We start from the raw sequence: 10,473 nt of genomic DNA on the forward strand, positions 1-10,473 counted from the left end.
TAGGGAAGAATGGTTCACGGCAAGGAAGAAGAAGAAATAGAAATCTGATTTTTTTTCTCTCAATTTTCAGCCCATTTGTCTCTTTTAAACACATTTATGCCATGTGTCAACACTTGAGTGGGTGAAGGCACACTAATGACATCATGTGATGTCATAAATTCCCATTTAATTCATTTTTTTTCTTTTCTTTTCTACTCATTTTCAATTCAATTTTTAGCGATATTTATTCACATTTTATGTCATAATAATTATTTACTTAACTGGACAAGTCGGCCAAAAATCACCTCTGAAGGCGAAATGACAAAAATGCCCTCCGTTTGGCTTAACGGGCCAAAATTGTCTATACCGATTGAAAATTTTTTCTAAATAATTCCTTGGAATTCTAATGCCATAGGAACCTCAGTGACCCTTCTCTGGTGTCCCAAAAATTATTTTATAATTTTTCCCTCGGGTTTAGGGCTCCTAGTTGCGAGAACCGCAACTTCTCACTAGGTTACCCATCGCTAGGGCACCGGCTCATTTCACTTGGTTGTATTTTATTTCTAAAATTTTTGCTAAATTTTTTCTTTTTAATATTTGAGTTAATTATAGTTCCTCACTTTAGTTTAAATATTTTTCCAGACATTCTAGCTATCCGGACCGACACCGATCACCGGAACAGTAGAATGTATGAAATAGGGAGGGTGTTACATTTAATGCACACTAGGTGAATTAATTTTAATGCTACCAATATGTTACATTTTATAGTCCTCAAGTGTTGGTATATGTTACCAATTTTATTTCCAAGTGTATAGCAATTTATCAGATTTTGGTATGCTGTTTTGACCTAGCCGAATGACCTAGTTCCCTCAGTTTCTTGGTTCTGGTCAGAATTACAAACTTGCAGGTCTATGTCTTATTGAACTTTTGCCATAAATTTTAGGTCATTTGGAGTTTACTAGACCAAGTTATGGTCATTTTACAAATGCTGGACAAGTTGCACTAAAATGGCAAACTTTGGTCATTTTTAGGTCACTTCTAATTCTGGCAAGTTTTATACCCAAATTTATGCAAGCATTTTGGCTTGCTTATGGTCATTTCTGGGTTTGGTGGTCTTAACCAAAATTGTAGCCCTATGTCTAAGCTTTCCAACGATATAAATTTCAAGTCATTTGGACCTATTTTGAGTGAGTTATGGCCAAAAGACTAACTATTGTTCAAATATTCAATTTCTGGGTTACCAAGTTTGCAATTCCGGATTAGGTCAATTTTACGGGTAGTTTTCGGATAGAATTTCGATAGGCTTTCAACATGGAAGTTGGTACATTTTGTGCCTAGTTTCACCTCCAATTGGTCTCATACCAATTAGAGTCACACATTTAGGGTTATAGGCTCATTTGCATACTGTCCTTAAATACATTGCTTAAACACCTATCAATTGCACCTTTACATTGCTATAAGTCCACTTCTCTACCCAATTCTGATTTGGTACATTACCACATTCATCAATCACTTTACATTATAGTCACTTTGAGCAGAATATAATTAATTGACAAGGCACCAATTACACTTCCAATTCACAATATCCAATTCTAAATAATATATACACATAACACTCCTAACCATTACATATAACTTCCATCATCAATTATACATACTGCCCCTATATCATCACCACCAGAATTCATCAATAAGTTTCATGATATCATACATAAATTCATGAGTTTAAAGGCTGTCCAAAAATGGCAGTTTACTAAGGTATTGGATTTCCCTTTCAAACCCTTAATTTCAATTGCTCAATTCACACATACACATAAAATACATTGGCTAAAACATCTTATAACCTTAATCAACATGATTTCCCATTAATTACATGTAAAAGCAAGCTAAACACTTTGAACTCCCATGGCTACCAAAAATAGAACTGTCACACCCTACGCCTCCGTAAGATTTAACATGATCCCGTAGTACACATAATCAATTATCATACTTCACCGATCGGTAACCCATTAAATACACTACAAGAAATTTTAAACAATTTCTTACTTTTTTTTAAAGTGGGGAGCACTTTTGACAGGTTTTAAAATTTTTTTAACTGAAGTGCAACCAAATAACAAATCTGAAGTATCAGTAATTTCTATAAAAATTTTGGCAGAGTGCCATCTGTATTTTGAGCAAAATAGTTCTTCAAAAACCTGTAGAAAATACTTCCAATATATTTGTTTCAGTCCTATACTCCAATATGGCTCAACACAAATCAATTTTCTCAAACATAAGTCAAACTCAATTCAACATCACTTTCAGCAGTTTCAAAAATAGAATGCAAAATGACTAAGTATTTCAAAGCTGAGATAAGAAAATTATAGTATAATATTTTTATAGGCCAAAATAATTTACAACTTTATTTTATAACTGCTCAAGACCAAGTACAATTTATACATACATTGCACATACATTACAACAAAAATTACAAAAATGTGGTATACTCAATATACCCGGTAAAATCCCAAAGTGTAGCACAAGTAGACTACTCTGCTGCTCTGTCTGTCTGTCTGTCTACCTGCGACAGCAATGAAAAAGCTATCACTGAGTAAAATTTACTCGGTGGTGCACAATAACAATTTAAAATGGGGTATATAAAACTTTTATTGACAATTTACAATTCAAATAATTCACAATTTTTCAAAGCTCATATAACACAAATTTGATCAAACAATTGAATAACACAGTGTTGCCAATCAATAACACAACTTAGGTCATGACATAAACTTTTCCGAACATGCCGTGTTGTACACCACGACAAGACAAACTCACCCCACTAATCGAAATCAATGAGGGAGGTGGCTAGCTAGCTAATAAGTACTCATCCAAACTCACCTCAGACTAGCAAGCCAGAAAGGGAGGAAAATAATCAAATATCAAACTCAACCCCACAAGTGGAGGAGGAACAGAGTAAGGGACTGCCATGCCAAGTGTGAATCAAAATAATTCCAAATCATAATATTTAAATATTTCATACAAACCACAAATCACATTTTATCTCAAAATTTCCATTTGCAAAGTAGGCAACACAATAATTTCCAAATAAAATTCCCAAAGCCAAAACAATCGAAAATTATTCATAACTTATTCCTCCAAATAAATTTTCTAGTAAAAGCAGTGAATATAAAAAGTATTGTGCACAGACCTCGGATGAGTCGCCTCTTGGCCTTGACTCAATGTTCCTTATGCTCTTTAATATCCTTTTTAACTGAAACACATAATTTAAAGTGTTTCAGTACTCAGTTAAATTGTTTCCAATCATAAGGTTCCATAATCAAATTTTATTGATATTACTCCTTTCATTAGTCAACCTATAACGTTGACCTTTAATGCACACTAGGTGAATTAATTTTAATGTTATAGCTCTATGTCTAAGCTTTCTATGGTATAAATTTCAGGTCATTTGGACCTATTTTGAGTGAGTTATGGCCAAAATACTGACTACTGTTTAAATGGTCAATTTTCAGGTTTGCAATGTCACTAATCTGAATTTGGTCAATTCTCATGTCACTTTTTAGACAGCATTTAGGTAGGTTTTCTTCATGAAAGTTGGCACATTTTGTGCCTAGTTTCACCTCCAATTGGCCTCATACCAATTGGAGTCACACACTTAGGATTATAGGCTCATTTGCACACTGCTCTTACATGTCTCTCAAATACCAAACCCATATCACATTCACCAACTATATTTTCACTTCCCCAAACAGTTATGCATTTGGTACTAACCATAACCATTCATTAGTTTACATTATAGTAACTTTGGGCAAAATACAATGACCTTACATACACTAAATACAACTCCTAATTTATAATATCCAATTCTAAACAATTTTCCACATAATACTCCTAACCAATACATATAATTTATACTACCAAATTACATACATTATTACTACTATTTCATATACATATGCTGCCATTTTTTGTACCATAATTCAACCACTTTTCATGAACTTAAACATTACCAATCTTCACCATGAGGCTGCCCAAGTAACACATTCACACCAAACTTCCATTTTCAATTTATAACTTACAATTCAAACTATATACATGAAAATCAACTTCTATACATTTAAGCACTTAAATCAATACCCCAAACTACTATTTAGATGAAAAAACAAGTTAAAATGTTGAACTTACATGGCTGCCGAAATGTAACATCACCCTAACTCACTAAACCTCAACATTTCTTCCATAAATCCACTCACCACAACACCCACACAAGCTTTAATGAAGAAAGGATGAAGAAATGGACATGTACCTCAAGTGGAACTTGTCAAACCTCTTCAAATCTCTCCCTTCTTGCTCCCAAACTACTGCCCAAGGTGTATACTTCAACTTTAATGAAGAACTCTTAAGGAAATGGTGGCTTGAAGATGGTGGATTGGCCATTGCATGTGGACAGCCATGGGAGAGTTAGGAGAGCAACTTGGTTTCGGCAATGAAGAAGAAAAATGAAGAAGAAGGTGACTTAGTAGAGATGGCTGTCCAAAGGCTTACATATGTGTCATATAACATGAGTTAGTAGAGCACTAACTATTATTTAAGAGTTAATAATCCAAAGTTTCACAATTCCCACATTTTACCTCATATTTTTTACTATTCCTATAATGTATCACAATCTTAATTTTCATGATATTTTCAAAGTTTAATACCATTTATTTTTAATGGACATTTAGGTCAAAAGGCAACTCGGGGTGTCAAATGACCACAATGCCCTTATTCGGGTTGTATTCCTGATTTTTCGGTAACACTCATTTTTGTCGGTTTTTCGATTTTTCGTTTTTCTTTGTACTAATTAATTAATTTTTCTTTGACATTTCTAATGTTATTTATACTTCAATAGATGTTTATTTAAGTCTTAAAAATATTTTTCAGGGTTCTCCGTGGTCCATGGCTAGTTAACAGTCCACGCCGCAACTTCCCATTGCGGTCACCCATTACTACGGTTTTTGGCCCGTTTAACTTAGTTTCATTTTCTCTCTTTTATTTTTCCTTTATTTTTCTTGTATTTTTCTCTATTGTATTTCATTATTTCATGTCTCCTCACTAACATTTAAGTGTAGTTTCAGGCATTCTAGCTGCCCGGACAGACATTGGTCACCGGAATAGTAGAACGCACTACTGAATATAGGGGTGTTATAGGAACACCTCCCTAACTCATCAATTCTTCCAATTTCTTCCATAAATCAACTCACCACAACACCAACACAAACTTTAACAAAGAAAGGATGAAGAAATGAATACTTACCTCTAATGAACTTCCTCAAAACTCCGCCAAAACTCTTCTTTCTTGTTCCTAAAATGTTTCCCAAGTTGTGTAGAACAACTTTAGTGAAAGAACTTTAACAAATGGAAGCTTGGATCATGGAGAGAGAAAGGTCAAGGTGGACGTCCATGGTGGTTCCTTTTGGGAGAATTTTCAATCGGCCAAGAATGGAATTGAGAGGAAGAAGAAGGTGTTTTGGCTGTCCACTTGTCCACTTAGGTTTATATAATCCCATTGTGCTCCACTAAGGTGGATTAAAGATTTAATTAATCCAAGTCCCTTAATTTGTAATTTTGCCACCATTCTTTCATTATTTATTTTATATACCAAATTTCTTATTTTCATGGTATTTTTAAAATTTAATACTACTTATTTTTAATGGACATTTAGGTCAAAAGTCGACTCTAGGTGTCAGATGACCAAAATGCCCCTCTTCGGGTTGCATTTCGAATTTTTCAGTGCTACTGATTAACTTCTTGACCCGCCGATTTCTTTAATTTTCGTTTTTGTTTATATTAACTTACTAAATTTTCTTTGACATTTCCAATGTTAATTACACCTCTGTAGACCTTTAATTTGGTCCCAAAAATGTTTCCCCGAGTTCCCCACGGTCCAAGGCTAGTCAACGGTCCCCGCCATAACTTCCCGGTGCGGTTACCCATCGCTACGGGTTTGGCTCGTTTAACTTAGTCACATTTCATTGCTCTTATTTTTCCTTTGTTTTTCTTGTATTTTCCTCTATTATATTTCATTATTCATGTCTCCTCACTAATATTTAAGTGTAGTTCCAGACATTCTAGCTATCTGGACAGACACTAGTCACCGGAACAGTAGAATGCACTACAGAATATAGGGGTGTTACAATTCTCTCCCCCCCCCCCCCCCCCTTAAAATAAATTTCGTCCGTGAAATTTTACTCAATAGTCGTCTTACAATAGTCATACATTTATTTTCTCCTTTCTATATAATCGTATAACCTTATTTCCTTTGAATTTGTGTAAGACTTTTAACAATCTAATGCAACATTTAATTTGTTTGTATAACACCAATCTTCTCTTACTCTTATTTTATTTAATATTCCAATTCGTGTTTCCTTATTGAATGACCATTGTGGTCGTATTAGAATTACTTATCTAATCATGGGTCCTTTGACCATTCTAGTCAACTATCTTACTCATATTCGTATCATTTCTTTGTTACATCCGAACCAACTGTTCAAATTTTTATTTCCACAACTATTATATCTATCGATTTTCAATAATTTATCGTATTCTAGGAAATGTCTTTCGCTAGTAAACTCTTCCAAAACTAATTCCAAAAAGATTAGTCACTAACATATCAAAATTTATTTTTATACGAGGGACAGCAGGAAGGCAAACAATGCTGGCACTAACATAAAAGTATGCAGACCCCGGGTCAAACAATACATATATATATCTTAGTTAAAAATTGAGAAAGTACTAGCAAAAATGTCAGAAGTTTCAGCCTCTTCCCTCTACCACATAATGTATACTCTAACTGAAGCATCACCTTGCTCTGGCTGATTCACAGTACTTTGACTTCTAGGTGTACTACCCCTACCTCTAACTCTGCCTCTGCTAACTGATGGTGAACTCTTTGGGGTAGAAACTTGGGCTGATCCCTCTGGTGTAGTAAATGATCCAGAATGGCGTAGATTTATACAATCCTTAGCAAAATGACTAGTCTCTCCATAATTAAAATATGCTCCTATGGCTCTATAACATACCCCACTATGTGGTTTACTACAAGTTTCACAAAGTCGATCCGACAGTACATTTTTGGGTTTCTACTGAGTTTGCTGATCCGATCGGGGTGGTTTCTGTCCAGAAGATCTATCTCTACCTGATTTGCGTGAGCTCGATCCTCCAAAGTGCTTTCTCTTTCCTGACCCACTATCAGGAACTTGATTAGTAGTCTTTCTAATTTTCTCTTTTTCTTCTATACCCTTTTTAACTATTTCTTCATTCTCAATTCTTTCCAGTTTTAGGGCTTGCGATATTAGCTCTGAGAAATTCTGGTATCGGAACCCCACAACTTGCATTCTTAGATTAGGCCTTAACCTAGCCTCAAAACGTTTACATCTATCTCTAAGAGTGGTAAGCAGGCTTCCTGCATAATGACTCAATCGAGAGAAGTTTCTCTTATACTCTACCACTGTTCTGTTCCTTTGCTTCAGGATTAAGAACTCCTGTAGCTTCTGGTCCGCATAGGCAACTGGGACATATTTTTGTCTGAACTCTCTGAGAAAGTTGTCCCATATCAGCACTGGGGGTTCCACCAAATTGTGGAGAATGGTTTTCCACCAGTCATACGCATCCCCCTGTAAAAGTGAGACTGAGTATTCAAACTTCAGCTCATCAGTGCAGTGCAGCTTCCTAAAAACTCTTTCCATCCTTTCCAACCATTATTCTGCCTCTAGTGGATCTACTGTCCCCTTGAACTCAGTAGCCCCATACTTAATCAGCTTGTCGTACAGCCTAGCTGAAGGCTATGGTTGTACTACTAGTGTCTGCAGTAGGGCTTGAGTGGGCATGTTACCAGCCATCTATTGGAATATCGCACCCATCTGCTGAGCAAATTAGCAGGCAAATATGGTATTGAGGGGGTTGGTGCAGCTGATCCACTCACATTTTGAAGGGCTGGGGCTTCCCCTTGCACCTCAGCCTCTACTGATTGATCGACTGAATGGTCCCTTTCTTCCATAGTCAATTAGAGGATATTATACCTCCTGAACAAATAACATAAAGAGATTTTCTCCCGTTAGTGCATATTTATAATGTAATGTACTGTATGTATCAACTTCGTCTACTGATAATCCATTAAATACACTATAAGGGATTTTAAACCTTTTCTTATTTCTTTTTACAGTGGTGAGGACTTTTGACAGATGTTAAAATTTTTTTTAACTGAAGTGAAACTAAATATCAAATCTGAATTATCAATAATTTTGGTAAAAATATCGGTAGAGTGTCGTCTGTATTTGGAGCAAAACAGTTCTTCAAAAACTTGTAAAAAGCACTTCCAATATATTTGTTCAATCACAAACTCCAATATGGCTCAACTCAAATTAGTGTCCTCAACACAATTCAAACTCAATTCAATATCATTTTTAGCAATTCCAAAGATAAAGTGCAAAATAAATGGGTATTTCATAAGCTGAAATAAGAGAATTGTAATACAACATTTTTACAAGCCAAAATAAATTATAACTTTATTTTACAACTGCTCAAGACCAAGTACAATATATACATACAGTTCACATACATTACAATAATATTTACAAGGAAGTGGTATATTCAATATATCCGGCAAAATCCCAATGCAAAGTCACAAATAACCTACTCTGCTGCTTTATCTATCTGTCTACCTGCGACAACAATGAAAAAGCTATCGCTGAGTAAAATTTACTCAGTGGTGCACAATAATAATTTAAAATGCAGTATATAAAACTTTTATTGATAATTTACAATTCAAATAATTCATAATTTTATGTCACAATTTTCAAAGCTCATATAACACAAATTTGATCAAATAATTTAATAACACAGTGTTGCCAATCAATAACACAACTTAGGTAATGGCACAAAATTTTCCGAACATGTCGTGTTGTACACCACGACAAGGCATACTCACCCCACGAATCGAAATCACTGAGGGAGGTGGCTAGCTAGATAATGAATACTCATCCATACTCACCTCAGACTGGCAAGTCAAAGAGGGAGGAATATAGTTATATTCACCCCATAAATGGAGGAGGAACATATTAATATTGTCATGCCAAGTGTGAATCAAAATAATTCCAAATCACAATATTTAAATATTTTATACAAACCACAAATCACATTTTATCTCAAAATTTCCATTTGCAAAGTAGGCAACACAATAATTTCCAAATAAAATTCCCAAAGCCAAAACAATAAAAAATTATTCATAACTCATTTCTCCAAATATATTTTCTAGTAAAAGTAGTGAATGTGTAACACCCCTATTTGCATAGCCTAGTATATTTCATTGTTCCGGTGACCAGAGTCGGTCCGAACAATTAAGGGGATTAGAACCACACTTAAGACAACTAGAGAAGCCATAAACACAAATAATTAGTGATGTCTAATTAGTTAAGTATAAATAAGAAAAAAAAAGAACATAAGAAGTTAAATAAGCCGAGAGTCACAGCGAAGGGTGACCTTCTCAAGAAGGACTGCGAAGTCATTTTAAACTCAAATTTCGAACCATAAAATGTGACGCTGCGGTCCTTAGGACCCTTACGAACACAGTGGAAAAGAAAAAATCATGAAAAAGAATTGTTAAGCCAGTCAAATAATTAGGTCAGGGAGCCAGAAGAAATATTGAATTATTTTCAAACCAGGTTGAACCGGCGAGGGGCAATTTGGTCAATTGACCCCGAGAGCTGAGTCCTGACCTAACTGTCAAATAAAATCAGAGAAAAGAAAATTTCATAGTCGGGAATTAAATTAAAGAACTAATAGAAAAATAAAAGAAAAAAGAAAAAATGAAAAAGTGAAGGAAGATGACATCATGCATGATGCCATAAATCCTATAATTAATAAATTTAATTATTTAGATATTTTGGTCTTCCATAAGTTAAAAATTAATAAAAGAAAAGAAAAAAAAAAACTAAAAGTCTTCATCTTCCTCATATGTGCCGCCCTCATTCTCCCTCACTTCTCCATGGATATCCTCCATTAAAGCTTGCACTCAAGCTTAAATTTCTTCACTAAACCTTAATAGCTTCCACAAAAACCTCATTAGAGCTTGTTATCTCAACCTAAGAAGAAGAATGAAAGAGGATAGAAGAACAAAAAATAGATATTTGGAGGAGTTGAAGTTCTAAGAAAGGTTAGTAAGCAAATTTGACAATTTTAGTTTGATTCTTACATTTCTAACTTATTGAACTTAGAAATAAGCTTAAAATGGAATGAAATAAATTGTTGAGGGACCAAGCTGAATTTTGGCCAGCATGTGTATGAGAGTATTATTGCATGGTTTGATTGATTTGAATGAGTATATGAACCTCAATTAGTGGAGTGATTATAGTTAAAGACTTTGAATTAACTAAATGCAACAATTTAGTGTGGTTAGGGTTTGGACACTTAGGGTTTAGAGACAAAAATGTGAAAATTTGGTAAATGATGTCTTGGACC

The sequence above is a fragment of the Hevea brasiliensis genome, chromosome 10 (assembly GCF_030052815.1).
Source record: "Hevea brasiliensis isolate MT/VB/25A 57/8 chromosome 10, ASM3005281v1, whole genome shotgun sequence".
In the NCBI taxonomy this organism is placed as follows: Eukaryota; Viridiplantae; Streptophyta; class Magnoliopsida; order Malpighiales; family Euphorbiaceae; genus Hevea; species Hevea brasiliensis.